The sequence below is a fragment of the Papio anubis genome, chromosome 5, assembly GCF_008728515.1.
Source record: "Papio anubis isolate 15944 chromosome 5, Panubis1.0, whole genome shotgun sequence".
Classification (NCBI taxonomy): domain Eukaryota; kingdom Metazoa; phylum Chordata; class Mammalia; order Primates; family Cercopithecidae; genus Papio; species Papio anubis.
In genome coordinates, this window is record NC_044980.1 from 129,771,474 (window position 1) to 129,788,971 (window position 17,498).

The 17,498-nt window shown below is 45.6% G+C and overlaps 1 protein-coding gene across 2 annotated transcripts in view; it reads right to left on the minus strand.

Moving 5' to 3' along the window:
• The window catches only part of SPOCK1 (SPARC (osteonectin), cwcv and kazal like domains proteoglycan 1), a 524,236-nt gene that overhangs the window by 93,066 nt on the left and 413,672 nt on the right, over positions 1 to 17,498 (minus strand). The gene's annotated exons all lie outside the window — the stretch shown is intronic.

Consider the following 17,498-nt stretch of genomic DNA (forward strand, 5'->3'; position numbering starts at 1 on the left):
CTTCCCCTTGGGAGCAATAAGGAGTGAATGCTCTTGCTTCCATTGTCCAAAACCTAAGTTTCTACAGGTCTTGCCCCACCAGAGGATGCCTGTGGTCTAACTAGCTTGTGACTGCCATGGAAATGGTTACCTAATTCTAGGATTAAATATTAGAAGCCCATAATCCACATTCTCTTGTCAACCCTTTATCAGTAGCAATGGTAATATTTTAGTCATTTTTCTATCAGCTCTTTACTCTTAAGTCTCAATGAATTCTCAGAACACAGGCAGGAGACAGGAATGTTATTAGTAGGTGCAAAAGACCGCAACAATTATCAGCATTTTTATTATTCCTACATTATGGAAGAAGAAATTGAGACTCAGGTTGAATAACTTGCAAAAGATCACAAAGCTCAGGGCCAAGCACTTAATGCATTCCACAACACTGTGTAGATGGGGCTTCAGAATACAGACATCCCATACTGAACTGTGTGTGGCTAATTATGCAACTTTGCTATTGGCCTGGATCTGTGTTGTCTGAGAGTTTACTCCTTTTTTGTCTGTAAATTTCTCAAGATCAAGGCCGGTGTGTAATCGGTCCTCTGCAAAGACCCACGGGCCGAGGACCACATGCGTATCTGGTGGAGGTTCAAAGGAAAAAGAGATAGGTGAAATTTAACGAGCACCCACTGTGCGTGCAGCTCTTATCAGGTGCCATGGGGAATCTTTTAAATGAAAGAAAAGAGGAGATACAGTCCGTGCCCTTGGAAAACACAAATGCATACCTTTGAAAAAAGTCCACTAGCATTTGCAAAGCCACACACATGAGTGCAGATAAATACTGGCTCATTGTGAGAGGACAAGCTATTCAGTCCCTATACCGATTAGAAACGGAGGGAAAGAGTACTTTAAACCTGGTTCTAAATGTACTGAAGTCACTCCTGTGTCACTCCAATGACCACCCATATAGTTGCTGGCTGCCTGTTCAGGGAGAGGGCAACAGAGCAAACCTACAGAGTGCTGGCTTCCTCTTGACACAAAACTCCCTCTCGTGCATATGTGTTCGGTGCCTAATACGTGCCCAGCATGGCAGCAGGTGTTGAGGGAGCTATACAAAAACAAGTCATTGCCCACATCTCACACATCAACTGAGCTGATGAAGCAAAGAAGAGTGTGTCCTTGTAAAGCCATGTGGATGTGACTCTGAGATGAGGCAGGGCATATGTCTCTGTAGGGATGGCGTGCAAAAGAGGCCCTCAGGTATGGGGTGTGCCTACAGACAGCACGTGGACTGAAGGTGAGCTGAGTGGAATGCTGGGAAGGCAGCAGGCAGGTCACTAGCATGAGGAGCTTCCTTTCACTCAGCACAGTGTCTGTGCACGTGCCCACAGCTGGACACAGCTGCCATGACTGGCCTGCTGCCTCCTCCGCCTCTTCTGGGCTAGTTCTCTGGAACAATCCTCTGTTTCAGACTAGTGGTTCTCCGGCTCATTAACAGAATCCTTAAAGCTAATTTAGGGGGGAAAATATATTTTTATGTGTCCATTTATTTTATAAAGTCAAAATTATTACCTTTATTTATCATAAAGCCTTATCATGCTATTGCTATTACTGCCTGATTGTATCTGTGACAGACTGTGAGATTCCCCCTCTCCACCCCATTCTCTTCTCTCTCTGAGGGAGGAATCCACACTTCTGCTCCAGGCCCTGTGTCTTGCAGCAGCACCTCCCCGTAGGAGAGTCAACTTTCCCACCAGCTCTAGCTGCATGCTCACTCTAACCAGTGGTGGTTAGTAGGAAGGATGCAAGCCAGGTTTGAGCAGACATGTCAAGAATCACTGGTTTCACCATGTCTCTTGCTCTTCTCTACCATGAAAATGATGTGCCAGATAAGGGCTGCTCCCTTTTGCCCAAGACCCAGAAGGCAGAGAACATGAAACAGAGTTGAAGTGTTCTGAACAGAGCCACAGCTAACACACAATGTGAACACGGAAATAGGGTTTATCATAATAAGTCAATGATGTTTGGGGATTATTTGTTATTACAGTATAACTTAGAAAACCCTGACCAACAGAATGACTTACTTCCTACTAGACCATGAAGGCCTTAACAGCAAGAAAAGGTTTTAGTTACTGTTTTATCCTTGACATGATATGACATACACAGAGCCCTGGCATAGAGTAGGTGTTCAATAAACAGCTGCTGAATGACAAAGGCAGAAAGAAGGGAACCACGATTCACTTTGCTGCTCTGGACCTCTGTTCCAATCCCTGGGTGCTTACCAATCTGCCTGCACAAGGAGGGAAGTGCTGGAGCTCAGTACTCAACATATTCATCCTAAACCATCCTTTACCCATGTCTACACCCTGAGATGCCTCTTTGAGCTCCACATTCAGTACTCTGACCCTCAGCCTCCCTGCTCACCCCAGCCTATCACTGGAGTATGAGCCTCTCTGGGTGGCCTTGCCATGACTGCAGGCCCTGTGGACTGTAATTCCTGGAACTCCACTTTCTCGGCTGGCCTGCAGCATCCCCTCTCCTGTCCAGTCCTGGTGGCCATCTCTGCAGGCAGCCCAGTCTCCTCCCTAGCTACAGAAAGACACCACCAGAGAAAACAGTACTTTTATCTGCATCAGTGAAAATCCAAGTTCAAGGGCACAGATCTGGTTTGTTTGTTTGTTTGTTTGTTTGTTTGTTTTTACCTTTCAGGACAATATGTGGCATTTCAATGAAGCCCAAAAGGCTGTATAATTTCTTTTTTTTTTTTTTTTTTAGGAGACTGGGTCTCACTCTGTCACCCTGACTAGAGTGCAGAGGCATAATCATAGCTCACTGCAGTCTTGAACTCCTGAGCTCAAGTAATCCTCCTGCCTCAGCTTCATGAATAGCTGGGACTACAGGCATGTGCCACCATGCTTAGCTATTTTTTTTTAAATGTTTTGTAGAGATGGGGTCTCACTATATTGCCCAGGCTGGTCTCAAACTCCTGGGCTCAAGCCATCCTCCCACCCCAGCCTCCTGAAATGCTACAATTACAGGCAAGAGCCACCATATCCAGCCATAATTCCATTTTTTATAAAGCTCAAAACAGGCTATTTAGAGATACATATACATGTGGTAAAAGTTCCCTTAAAACCTGGCAGGGGAGGGGACCATGACAAATACCATGAAGATAGGGGTCACCTCCCCAGGGGAGGCAGCAGGATTGGTCAGAGAGGAGCCCAAAGGAAGCATCACAAACACTGATCGTGTTTTATTTTATAAAGTAAGCATTAGATTCTGAGGCTTTTGTTCTGTTACTAAGCTTGACAACTTCTATAAATAATACATACATTTTTATGTATCAAAGACTTTATGATAAAATATAAAACAATGTTTATAGGCTCCTATGGAGGTGATAACCAAGCTAGAACCACACTTCCCAGAAAACTCCATGAGCGAGCCCAGCGAGTGTGGGGAGAGCCCTCCATGCAGGGTTGAGAGTGCGAAGCTCTGCTCCCAAGCCCACGGCCTCCCACAGATGTTCTCTTCCCACAACACTTCTCTAATTCTCACCCTTGAAGTTACCCTTCCTATCACTTTCCCTCATCCTCCCTCCTCCCTTCTCCCAGGTTCTTTCTAGGGAAGAACAGATACAGAAGCCAAAACCTGATCACCATTCCAGCTTCACGCAGAGGACTCTATGTAAAGACTATAAATCTCAGTTTTTTAAGCACCTAGTTTCTGGCACTTTGTTATAGTAGCACTAACAAATTAATATACTTGCCATCCAGATTTTTTAAAAAGAGAGAGACTTTAAGGAATGAAGACACTTTGTCTTAGGTTTATAAAGCACAGATCTTTGTGCCAAGATGGCTCAGCTCTGCTGGAAAGAAACAAAACAAAAACTATGAAACAGCAGCCTCAGGATATGAGCAGTTGGACCTAAAGAACTTGGCCAAATTGTATCAGTTGTGACGCATGCCCAGAGAAGAGGAACTATTAAAAATTCAAACCTTTATATTGATTTTATGATGAAGCAGTCAAATAAATAATTAACTCTAACTCTCTAAAGGAGGAGAGTTGAGAAACTAGGAAATAAGTTAAGGACTTTTAAACATGATACTAGAACCCATGCTCATATAAACACAGAATATTATTATAAATACAAACCCCTGAGGATTCTAGACCCTTGACCTGCTGAAACAGAAATGCCTGCCCTTATCACTGCAGAGAGAAGAAGCGGCGAGAGCCAATGATGACATGAACGGGCAGATACATTCAAAATGTTGACCTACTTAAACATAAATGTGCTAGGAGATTTTCCAACCAATCTTTCCTTCCATTTTGCATAACACGCTAATACATTGGTTGGAATGAGTGAATGTTTTCCTGCAAATGGCCAGTAAATCTTTCTCTTCTATGATTTGTAAAGCACAGCTAACAACCTCTTTCTGGTTCATTGCTCACACAGGTCTTAACCAAGTACATTTCTCTACCACACTCTGCTCTGCCTCGCATGCTTTGGGTATTATTTTTAACATTTTATTCAAATTGCTTTCTCCACTGTATTTCATCAACCCATCATCCATTTTTTAAGCCAGACTGTTGACAGTTCACAGTTGACAATTTTGTTCACAGTTGATGAATTCTGATTTGTTTTTATTTGCCCAAAATCATGTCACAGTAGGTGGGGGGAGCAATCCTGAGGCTTTGCCGGCTTTAATAATTGGGCGGGAAGTGAGCGACTGCTGACTGCAGCAGTCAGATGCCAACATGCTGTTCCCGGCTGACGGGAGAATAACCACCCATTTCTGCACAGGGCTTGAGTGGCTCAGTGGTCATCTGGAAGAAGCTATGCACAGAAACAAGGGAAAGTCTTTGGTCTCATTTAGAACCTTATTGAACATCTATAAATACATGTGTTCCTTTCTGCATTTAACACATATTCACTGAGCATCTACTATGGGCCAGACCCTGGTCTAGGTGTAGAACCAGTGGGACAAAGGCCTGTTTCCATGAAGTTCACATGGCAGGCATTGGTGAGAGTCAAGGAATTAAACAAAAGAGAGAAAGAGATGGAATAAAGGAGAGGGAATGGTGTATTGCATGGTGTGATCAGTAAATCTTCTGGAAAGATGACCTCTGAGCAGAGAACAGAATAAAGTCAGCCATGCAGCTCTCTGGGGAAGGAGGGTCTGGGAAAAAGGAAGCACAAAGGCCCAGGGTAGAAGATTCTGACTACACTTGAAAAACAGTGAGGAAGCTGGAGAGGGATAAGGAGAGTGGAAAGGACCATCGCAGCGGAACTGATGGTTGGCCTGTATGTGGCCCAGGGCACAGTCTTGCATTCTCTCAGTCTCTCTTTCCCTCTGTGTGGTACACACACACTTCTATGAGTTAAGACTTCCAAATACATCAGAGCCTTAAACTTCTTTAAGACCAAGCTGCTAAAAATATAAAAGAGGAAAATGCTTTTTTTTTTTTTTTACAAGAGAATAGCAGCTACAAAATTTAAAAGAAAGGCTAGAGTTAGAAAGTCACCATTTTGAAACTCCTCATGTAATTAATTGAATCAGAAAAGGACCATTTAATGTTTGCTAAAAATTTTGGGTGAAAGTTATTAGAGAATGAAACATTCACACAGTCTCAAAATGTCTCCTTACAGCATTGCTATTATTATACAAAGAAGAAAACGCACACTTTCAATAAAACAAATGGCAGTCACTCCTTAACAAAGGGACCAAGGGTCCAAGCTAATACCACTGGCAGGGGACGGGCTGGCATGTGCCTCCTAATATGCAACAAAAGAAAATACACAGTAGCACCTGTGAGGCACTGATATTAAAAAGGTTGAACCCAAGTCTATGCATTAGGAAACAGACAAATCCAAAATTGAGGACATTTTATAACAGTCTGAACTCTAAAAGCAAACAAAACAAACCTGGGGCGAGTGGATTATCATACTAGAGTAATCATTTCTAATTAAAATAAATTAAAAATCAGAAACAAATGAAATGAGCAAAAGTTAATTGAACCTTGACTAATAATTATACAAGACACATTATTATACAAACATTTTGGCAATAATTTCTGTGATGTTAATGTGAACTATATGCTAGGTGATATTATGGAATGTTCTTATAGGTATAATAATACCTACTAAGGTTAAGGTGGTTATATAAGAGAATGCCCCTTTTCTTAGGGGTGAGGTGTCACAATGCTGCAAATCCTAACTAGTTCAGGGGAAAGTGTGTATGTATATACAGAAAGCAAGAGTACATGAATGTGCCAAAATACTAACAACTGCCAAATATTTTTGTTTAGATTGTGTTTTGAGACTGAGTTTCTCTCTTGTTGCCCAGGCTGGAGTGCAGTGACCTGATTTTGATTCACTGCAACCTCTGCCTCCCAGGTTCAAGCGATTCTCCTGCCTCAGCCTCCCTAGTAGCTGGGATTACAGGCACCTGCCATCACGCCCGGCTAATTTTTGTATTTTTAGTAGAGACGGGTTTCACCATGTTGGCCAGGCTGGTCTCAAACTCCCGACCTCAATGGATCTGCCCGCCTCATCCTCCCAAAATGCTAGGATTACAGATGTGAGCTACTGCAACAACTGTCAAATCTTAATGATGGGTATACAGTATTCATTGCATTATTCTTTAAATGCTCTGTACATTGAATAATTATTAAACTAATAGACAGGGGAAGAAAATTTAACTTGCTTTGCCCAGTGGTGCTAGGAGAACTCTTCCCAGAAACCACTCCTCTTTTCTCTCCCTAAACTCCTCCCTCGTCAGTGGCTTGCCACTCTCAGCTGTTGCAATTACTGTCCCTCCTGCAGCTCCCGCTAGAGGGCGGCTCTCAGGGGGGCAGGGACTGGATCCTATTTCCTGCTGTACCCAGGCTGGCTTACACCCGGCAAAGAGCTGACCTTCAGTAAGGATTTGTTAAAGGAACAAGTGATTGAGGTTTTCCTAAAGCACAAAATTCTCTTGATTGATATCAGCAATTAGCTTTGCTCATTTTCTCACCTTGTTTATCTTGTCAGTGATTTAGCGAACCCTTTTCCAGTGAGTGAGGAGGTAAGTTTCAGTCCACTTCACGTACAGATTGTCACAGGCTTGGTTTTAGAGGCAAGCCTGAATAAAGTTTCTCTAAACTGTGTAACAAAACCAGTGGAGAGTCTTGCCATCCTCCAGGCAACACATCGTGTTGTCCGGCACCGTGGAGAGGAGTGCAGCCCTGCCCTGCCCTGCATGTGCAGGCCCACTCCCGGCAGGCCCTTGGTCCCTGCTTTAAGTTCCCCAGCTACACGCAAGAGGAGCTGCCTTGGCTCACCTCCACTGTTCTCACTTCTGGGCCTTTTCCCTGTTTTCTCCTCTGCCTTGGATTTTCTTAGGACTGGACACTATTTTGACATTTTAAATTTCTGTGGGATTTTTTACTTATCTGGGATTTTGGAGAATAGTGCAGATGAAGAAGGACTTGAAGTTCCTGGGCCTGTCATCCTCTCTAGGAGATGGCTGACCCCATGGAGGGAGGACAGCCTGGTGTACATCAGAGAGGTGGGACCATGCACAGCCTCACCAGGCAAGGCCTGGATGCAGCAGAGAGCCCAGACCCGAAGGGCTCTCAGTGAAGGCCCACAGTCGGGCCAGCTGCAGCCCTCCCCTCTTCCCAGCTGGGCTGCGGTGCCTTTCCTCCAGGAAAGCTTTTCTCAGGCTCCTGCCTCTGTGCCCCAGGACAATTCTCTCATTGCACTCACCACTGGACAGTGCTTATCTGTTTACATATATCTACGTCTTGAAGGAAATAGGTATCTTTGACTAGAGCCTAGCATATCACAAGTACAGGTGCTCCTCAACTTACTATGGGGTTACATCTCAATAAACCCATCTTAAGGTAAAACTGTCAGAAACTGAAAGTGCATTTAATACGTCTAACCTACCAAACATCATAGCTTAGCCTAGCCTACCTTCAGTGTACTCAGAACACTCGCATTAGCCTACTGTGGGGCAAAATTATCTAAGATAAAGCCTATTTAATAATAAAAGGTAGGACAGCTCATGTAATTGATTGAATACTGCACTGAAAGTAAAAAAAAAAAAATGTTGAAGGGTAGCCAAGTACAGTTTCTACTAAATTTGTATCTCCTTTGCACCATCCTAAAGTCATACCGTTTTCAGTTGAGCCATTGTAAGTCAGGGACCATCTGTGTCTAATACATTTTTTGTTTATTTATGGGATATACCTTATGTAACCCTATGTGAGAGCAGGTGTTAATACATTCATTCTATAGATTAAGAAACTGAAACTAGAGAAAGTAAATGACTGCCTTGGGGACACAGGGTGAATAAGTAACAGATTTTTTTTTTTTTTTTTTTGAGACAGAGTTTCGCTCTGTCGCCCAGGCTGGAGTGCAGTGGCATGATCTCAGCTCACTGCAAGCTCCGCCTCCCGGGTTCATGCCATACACTTGCCTCAGCCTTCCGAGTAGCTGGGACTACAGGTGCCCGCCACCATGCCTGGCTAATTTTTTTGTATTTTTAGTAGAGACAGGGTTTCACTGTGTGTTAGCCAGGATGGTCTTGATCTCCCGACCTCATGATCCACCTGCCTCGGCCTCCCAAAGTGCTGGGATTATAGGCATGAGCCACCGCGCCCTGCCCCTGCAGATTTAATTTTTAATCCAACCCCTTCACTTCTCCCTAGTCCAGTGCTATGTGTAATGACTCACAGACTTCTACAACAGTGAGGGGTTTGGCAAAGCCTTTACAGGCATCCTAGGAAGACAGAAAGGAGAGGGAAATTATGAGAGAGCTGGGGAAAGGGAGAGAGAACAGGAAGTGCCCTGCTGGCGGCTGTATGGTGCTGACCTGCAGGGAAGAAATGGAGTCAGCCAAATACAACCCTTGCTTGTCAACTGTGACTTGTCCCTAGTGATAGTGACGTTATTCAAAGCCACTTTAACATGTTGCAATTAGCTAATCCAACTTACAGAAATGAAGCTGATCAGCTCACAGACCTGAATCAGGTGATGTGGCCACCTTCTGTGTTCCAGAAGCTGACAGCAGCCAGACTTAGCCTCTCCTGGAGGCGTAAAGGCCTGCAGCTATTCCTAGCTAACAGATTAACTGTCAAGTGTGATCATCAGAGCTCTCCCAAGCAGTCCAGAGTGGCCCAGCCAGGGCCTCAGAAGACAGTTCTGTTCATAGGATCTGGCCTTTGACTCCCATCTGATGCAAGTTCCTTGAGAGAGCTGTCCATGCTCATACACCCCAAGGCCACAGATAAGCTGTACCTCGAAAGTGGACAGGAAGAGCTTGCTGAAATAAATTCATCATCTTCCCAGAAACTCTAGGAAGTTGGAGACTATCACTTTCATTTTACAGATGAGAAGGAAAAAAGGGTAAGAAAGGAAAGAATACAAATAAGAATGTAAGAAGGAGGCAGCAAGAAAAGAAAGTCGTAGAGGAGGCATGGCAGAGGAGACGATGGAAGAAAAGAAAGAATACAAGAAGAACAGAGATGCTTCAAGTATAGAAAAAAGCACAAAACATCCCAGAGAGACCTGGGAGGTGCAAGAGGCAATGTGGGAGCAGAGACCTTGTTCACAGGTCTCTCCCCCAGCCAGGATATGTGGGCTCAGGCAGCGCTAGGAGAAAGGAAAAGGATGTTCTGAGGTGCTGGCACCTGCTTAAAATGAAAATGTCTGCAGCTATAAATGCCCTCGAGATGCCTGTCTCTCCAGCTGTCCTGGTTTCCTTGGAGAGGACCCAGCCCACACTAAGCCTCCTCTCCATGCTGTCTGTTCCCCACTGGCTGGGGCAGTTTACTCCACAGACTGAGTTCACCGGAGGTAGAGGGCAAGTTGAGGTGGCACCTGCCTGGCAGCATTCCTGGCACATGGTAGACAATTAATCTTTGCTCCTTCTTCCATCCCCCAAAGCCCACATTCATTCTTCTCTTCCTCCAATAGCTTCTCCACGCCAGAGTGATCTCTGTAAAATGCAAATGTGTTTGTGACACCCTACCCCAGCTTACAATCATTCCTTGTATCCTGCTATCCTCAGACAAAAAGTAAAGATTTTTTTTTTTTTTTTTTTTTGAGACAGAGTCTCTCTCTGCCGCCCGGGCTGGAGTGCAGTGGCAGGATCTCGGCTCACTGCAAGCTCCGCCTCCCGGGTTCACGCCATTCTCCTGCCTCAGCCTCCCGAGTAGCTGGGACTACAGGCGCCTGCTACCTCGCCTGGCTAGTTTTTTGTATTTTTTTTTAGTAGAGACGGGGTTTCACCGTGTTAGCCAGGATGGTCTCGATCTCCTGACCTCGTGATCTGCCCGCCTCGGCCTCCCAAAGTGCTGGGATTACAGGCTTGAGCCACCGCGCCCGGCCAAAGTAAAGATTTTTAGCCCAGCAGAAAAGGTCCCCCGAGATCTGTACCCCACATATCTCTCCACCCACATCTCTTATGTCTCTCCAAACACATGCTTACTGTGACCCAGCTTGCAGACCATGCTCACTCCCGCTCTGTCTCCTTGGCCATGTCCCTCGAGGCTTCCTCTTGGATGCTTTGCTTTGTCTACAGTTCCCCCCAGAGCCTGCAGTAGGTATCCCTGAGTACTTCTAGCACCTGCCCGCCTCTAACACTCTGTCTTTTGCCCTGTACTTCAATGACAGCTTTCTTGCCTCTCTCTCTTATGAACTCCATGAAGACTAGGTTTTAATTCACTTGGTTAGCCCCAGTGCCTAGAAAAGAATCTAAAAAAGAGTATGTACTAAATAAATGTTGGACAGCTATATAGATGCATGGGCAGGAGGATGGAGGGACAGCCCCACCCATCTAACCACCTGCTGAGCAATCAACACAGCTCTGTTGTCATCTCCAAAGCACTTGGCCAAATGAAGTCATCTCTCACTATCCATCTCCAGGCTTTGATACTCCTTGGCTCCATGAGTAGCATCTGGACTGTCACAGTCCAACAGGTGCAAAGCTCTGACTGTCTCTCCTACCATCCCATCTGATTCCCCCCACTTAGTGGAATGTCGTACCAAAGATCTCAAACTAACCTTTCCCTCTCAAGCCCTGATCAAAGCTCAAGTCCTCCCTTTTGATGCTGGTCACCATCTGGTACTGATGCTGCTTCTTCAACAACACTGCCCTGACTCTTCAACATGCAACAATCCTTCAATAGGTGTCTTCTCCCTCCTCCCTGTCCCTGCTTCACTCTGATGTTGCCCTCATCTGAATACCTCTTTCCTTTTCCATCCCAAACCTTCCCCACCCAGGCGTGTCCTCCTCTGGACACTACCCTGACCACTCCTCCTCCCGCAGAGCCCCCCTGGCTCCAGTGACATTTCCAGCCCACCCCACTCAACCACACACAGTCCCATGCCTGCTCTTCTGGTTTCCTCTTACCCTCTAATATTTTCTTCCCAACTATAATTTAGCTGCTAGACTTCAGGATATTTGTGTCATATGTCTATGGATTCTTCATAATACAGATACGAGCACTAAGTATATTTCTGTTCTTCACAGTGCTGGTAGAAATGGCTTCTGAGTCTTCATAATGTATATAAGGTTTAATATAACTAATCATGAACCTGGCATTGTGCTAAACATTTTACCTATATTTCCTCCTTTAATTTTCACCCCAGCCCCTATATGATAAAAATGATAACAACATCTGTCTTACACATGAAGAAACGGAGGCTCACAGATGTCGTTTGGCCAATGAAAGCCAGCGCTAAGTTGCGAAGCCTGAGTCCAAATCCAGACTATGTGACTCTCAAGTCTGTGCTCTTGAGAGGTTAATTATGTAGTCTCAAGTCAAAATGTTTTCTGATGTTTGCTCATGTCACGTGTTTTCACAGTGTTCAGGACTGTGCTGACAATGGTCTTCTGTGTCTGCTCATGGTACCTGCAGGAACCATTATCTTCCAAACAAAGCCAAGTCACACAAATGGTAGGGAATTCTCTGAGAACTATACCAAGGGAGTGCACGCTCAGTTACAGTGTCCCTCCCAGATGTCTCTATAGGACCCCTGCCATGATCTCACTGAAGCAAGGGGTGGAGATCCTGGTTTTCTCCTTCCCAGGTGCACCCCAGGCATGCAGAACACAGCCAGCACACAGTAGGTGTCCTTTAATTATTTCTTGAATAAAAGAATGAATGAATGAGATAGAAATCAAGCCCCACAAAGCCCTGCCACACCTGTCACCAAGAAGGAACAAGTTTCTTGGTGAAAAGAGTAACGAAAACTACAGAAAATCTAAGTCGCTATATCAGAGAGAACACTTCACAGCCACCAGAAGGCACAGGTGAGATGACCACGTCACTAATAAAAAGGAAGGTCGGAGTGAACAGAGGTCTACATCAGATCTGTAACTGCTACAAAGCAGCTCAGTAATGGCCTCTTTTGCAACTTCAAACCAATTCTGTACTGATTCTGAACTCCCAAGGGTGCAGGCTTCATAGGTACTTTATCATTCAGAGTTCAGACAATAGTGAAGCCAGCTGCTCTGTTCTGATCCCTCAGCAGGGGGGCTGCGTCTCCTGCACCCGGACATCTCTGCAGATCAGCCTTCTGAGGGCCGTTCCAGGCCTGGGGTCTGCCCTTCTCATGTTGTCTGTGTTTCTTTGTCATAACTAACACACTGTAGAGGGCAGGCTCCTGAGCCTTAGTTTCTGAAGCAGTGACCTCTCTTAGACCCTCTGCCTAAAGACACCTCTCCTCACTTACCTACAGAGACTTCACAGATAAGGGAGAAGAAATGCAGATGGACAAAGAATAATAGCAGATTTTAAAAGTGATAGGGAGGCAGTATTCCATTCATAGTTGCCCCCAGTGTACTCTGAAAATGGAAAAACAGATACTAGCTAAGCATATCCACCAATTTCTGTCCAAAGCTGACACTTCCCAAGGTCAAAAAAAGCCATTAAAATCTCACCTTGGGCTGACATAAGATACCCACCACCAGCCATTCAGCCTGCTTTACTTTCGTACTTCAGCCCAATTTCTTCCTCTCTCCTTTCTCATTTTCTCTAGAAAATAAACCCCAAATATCTTTCTGAATAAAGCTAGCGTATGTCCATAAGAGCCAACAGAAACGAAACCACAGATAAAGGTGACCAAAAATGCCAAAGCAGAATTTTGACCAAATGCAACAAGATTAAGTGATATTTTTTAAATGAAACAGTAACTTAAACTTTGAATTACTGCCTGATTTTACTGCTTAGAGATGAAAGACGCTGTAGTGCTGAACGAAAAAGCCATATAACTCAAAGAGGATTTTCTTTGCTTGGCATCACCTCTGTGAAAAATACGTTTAAGTAATAAAATGCCCTTGCAAGAGTCCATTCTCTGATGATGGAGCTGAGGTGTGAAAATGATTGAGGGCTGGACAAAGACTGTCATTTTTCCTGTCTTTTGATTACACAGTTTTTCTGGAACATGTCTGATCTCATTTCTCCCAGAGTCTGATGAAAGGAGAGCTGGCTAGGCCAGGTGCCCCACCAGGCCTGCCCTGGTGACCATTCTGCCTTGCGAGGCAAGTTGTGTGCTGATTGCTCCCACCACTTGCTCCATGGCCAGAAACGCCCAAGTCACATGGTCCATGCAGACCCCACTCTCCTTTTCTATTTACTTTTGAGGCCAGAACTATAGCCCCAGTGATCCTGAGATGGTCATGATTTGAGCACACAAACTCACAAGGCTGGGTGGGATGCAGACATCTGATGTGGGAAGGCAAATATCTGGGTAACTTCTTGGTGTGCACAGAAAGAAGCAGATCTAGAGCCAGGAAGCCAGCCCATGTGGACAAAGGGAGGAGAGACATGCCAGCTACTTGCAACAAGCTATTGGGATAAGATGCCACAAGCCTAACCAGGTGGGTGGGGATGCTTATGGAGAAAGATCCACGGAGAATCCGTTGGCATGGGTGTAGACAGGAGGGGTGAGAACACAAACCCTGTGATACAGAGGCAGGCATTCAGGGACAAGACACCTCTGAAAGTCCTTGTGAAGATTTCAGGGAATGGTGACATTGGATGAGGATGCATGACAATCATCCAGGTTTTTAGGAAAAGAGATGCAAGAGAAGCAGTTGGCACAGCTTTTGAGGGTCAATCAGCCTTAGACTGTATGCTTGGGCATGGAACAGAGCCAAGAAGGCCCCAGAGTCTGAGCTGGGCCTCGGTCTACAGCGGCCTAAGCAAAGTGGGGCAGCTTCAAAGACCCGAGAGCTCATTACATATTCAGTCCTCAGCTCCAAGTCTGCACGAGCCTTCTCCTCCCCTGATTTCAAAGTTAGAAAGTTCTAACTAGTCTCCTCCCACCCCTACCAAGTTTCCACTTGCATATTTTGATGTCAGTCCGAATCCTGCGTTAATCAGGCCAAAATTCATTAACGAAGGCCAACTGCGATCTCCAGGAAGCTAGTTGCTCTCCATCTAACATAATCTGTGTTTCATACAGCTGAGTGGTTTCTCAAACAGGCTAACACCAAGCTCTGGGGCGGGGAGGGGGGAGGGACCCCATGAACAAAATAGAACGGCTCCTGTCTCATGGTGCCTGTTGCAATATGTGTGCTCCCGTTTCAGGGAATTCTGCACTGCAAAGTAATAACGAGCACTCACGTTGCGGTGCCCTCGTCATGTCATTGCCACAGATAATTAAGCTCATCAATTATCTCCTTTCCTTCACTGCCTTAAGAGGATGTCACTGTGAGCTCACAGGGAAGCCAACACATCAGCTACTCAAATCCTTGGGAGCCGCATTGCTGACTCCGCAGAAGAGCAGAGTGGTGAAAGCAGAGGCTCTAAACAAACTAACCTGGATTCAAATCTTCCCTGGCTCCAGCCTTACAAGCTCCGAGGAACTCAATTAACCCTCCTGTGCTTTAGCTTTCTGATCTGTAAAATAGGGGAAACCATGATGCCTCCCTCAATAGGCAGTGGCACTCCATTTATTCAACCTGGTATTTGTTGAGCACCTATTATGGGCCAGGCAGTGCTCTGGTTGCTAGGGATACAATGGTAAACAAAACAGGCAAGGCTGCTGTCAGCTTGGGGCTTACATTCTAGAGACGAAAGCCAGGTATTGGAAAAAAAATGAAATAAAACAATGTGTATGAAGTACTTGGCACAATGCCAGACACTGAATACTTGCTATGTGAGAGCTGGAAACCGCAGGTTATATTTGAGACACACATCGCCCCGAATACCCAGCCTATGGAGGGAATGGGCATTCTTAACGCCTTGACTTTGGGGAAATTTGCCAGGCTTCTGTCCCTCCAGTGTGACAGGAGTGAGCTACAATGTGGTAAGAATCCTACTGGGCTCTGGAGCAAGGCAATATCACCGAGAGGAAAGAATGTGGAGGCAGACAAACCTGGTCTCCAATCCCAGCTCTTGCCTGCCCACTCTATGACCTTGAGCCTGTCACTTACAGCTTTGAGACTTAGTTTTTACATCTGTAAAATGGGGATAATAATGGCGCCTGCCTCTTTGTGTTACAAGGGTTAGCCAGGATCATGATGAGAGTTCAGCTCAGTGCCAGTGCAGAGTAAGTGCTCATCCTCCTCTGCCAGCCCCACCTCCACGCCATGCAGACTCAGGAAGCTAGGGCTGTTATGGTGCCTCCATCTCACTTCTGAAACTGTGCCCAGAGTGCCTAAGTCATTTTACTTATCGCCCACAAAGATGCAGTAAATTCCATCCCCACAAGCTGGCCCTGCCTCCTCCTGCTTGCTAAGGGTATCCCTGAGCAGCAGGACACACCTCAGAAGCTGCAGAGTGGTGCGGGAATTGCATGGCCAGGGCAGTGCACTGCCCATAACTTCCCATTTCAACCTAGGGCCATGGCATGGAAAACGTCTTTCTTCCCCCCTGCCAGACTGAGCTCCAGCAGGGTAGAGACTTGAGCACCAGTGCCAGCCAGGGGCATTTCTAGGGCACAGGAAACACACAAGGGATGGAAATGAGGCCAAGTAAGTTGAGTGTGGCGGGGACATTGGGAAACCACTATTAGAGAGGGATGCATCTAATACTCTTTGATTCCCTCACCAAAAGTCCTAAGACACATTAGTGAAAAAGGAATGCTCTGCTAAATATTTCATAGGGCCACAAAGGAGAAGGTTAAACCACAGCACCTTACCAAACCTTAAAAAAAAAAGAAAAGAAAAGAATCTCTATTAGATCCTTTAATCTCCACTGAAAGTCCTCTCAGCTGCCACTGACTCAGGCCTGCCTAGGCCTGCCTTTACCTTTCCATGCCAAGCCCACTACACCACTCCAAATGCTTTTCCTCGGGGTCCTTACACCCCTATCCCTCTAAGGAAGCAAAGCACTCACTTTGGGATCCATCATCATCAGAAGGCAAGAGATTTATACAAAGCAAACAAAAAAAAAATTGCACCATCACACACATTGTTTGGATTTATAATCAGAACAAAGCAATAAAATGTGTTAAAGTTGAAAAGAAAAATGTCCCATGTCCCATGTATCTAGAAGACAACTAAATACATGATTCTAAATGAAAGAACTTTCAGCGCTGAGAGTAACAAGCCACGTGCAGAGGTGGCAAGGCACCTCAGGGTCGGAGGGTTCCCTAAGTGGCACTACTGGGGCTGTCCAGAGATGCCCCACCTGGCCCACCCTACACTCACAAGGCCAGTGACAAGGACAGCACAGCATGAAGCAGGCATGAGGGTAGCTATCAGAAAGGACCTCTGTGTTACTAGAAAGGAAAAGCCATGATTTAAATTTAGGGCCATCACCAACCACAGATCTGAGGCATTTGCGAGGCAAGAGCAGAAAGTGACATTTCCCCAAGCAGCAGCTCAGCCCCAGTGAGAAGATCCCACTCACCACCTGCACGTAGAGCTGCCGGTCATGCCTCTTTCAGGAGGAAGCAGGGACTGAGAGAGAGGCCTGTGGGGAGATGGCTTTAGAGAGAGACCAGGTTCCTGGAAAACACAGAACAGTTTGGGTCTCCACACTGGGGAGGAAGAACACTCACCTTTTGCAAGGGAATGAAGGAAGATCAAGCCAGATCTACACCCACAACAAAGGAAAAGGCCAGCTCCACTCCCGGACAGTCATTCCTGAAGTAAACGCCTAACAGTGATGACGATGACAGAAACTGAGTAGTAAGTTGAGCTTTGCATCCATTAGCTCATCTGATCTTCTTGATAAACCTCTAAGGTAAGTATGCTTGGTTCTTAAACTGCTTGCCAGTTTGATGGGTGGAAAACCATATCTCACCATTGTTTCTGTTTACCTCCTCACCTAAGGCAAAAGCCCTTCCTCCCTGCCCCAACAGTGTTTTTCAGGCTGGAGTCATGGGCTGTGCAGTGACAGACTGACAGACCTACAATGTTTTCGGCAACATCATAGTTGAGTCCTGGTTCTCCCGTCTATAGACCAGAGGTAATAGTACTTATTTCAAATGCTGTTTTAAGACAAATGAAATTAAAAACGCTCATAGAGTATTTAGCACAGGGACTCCCCATCTGACCCATCTCCCTTTTCTCACT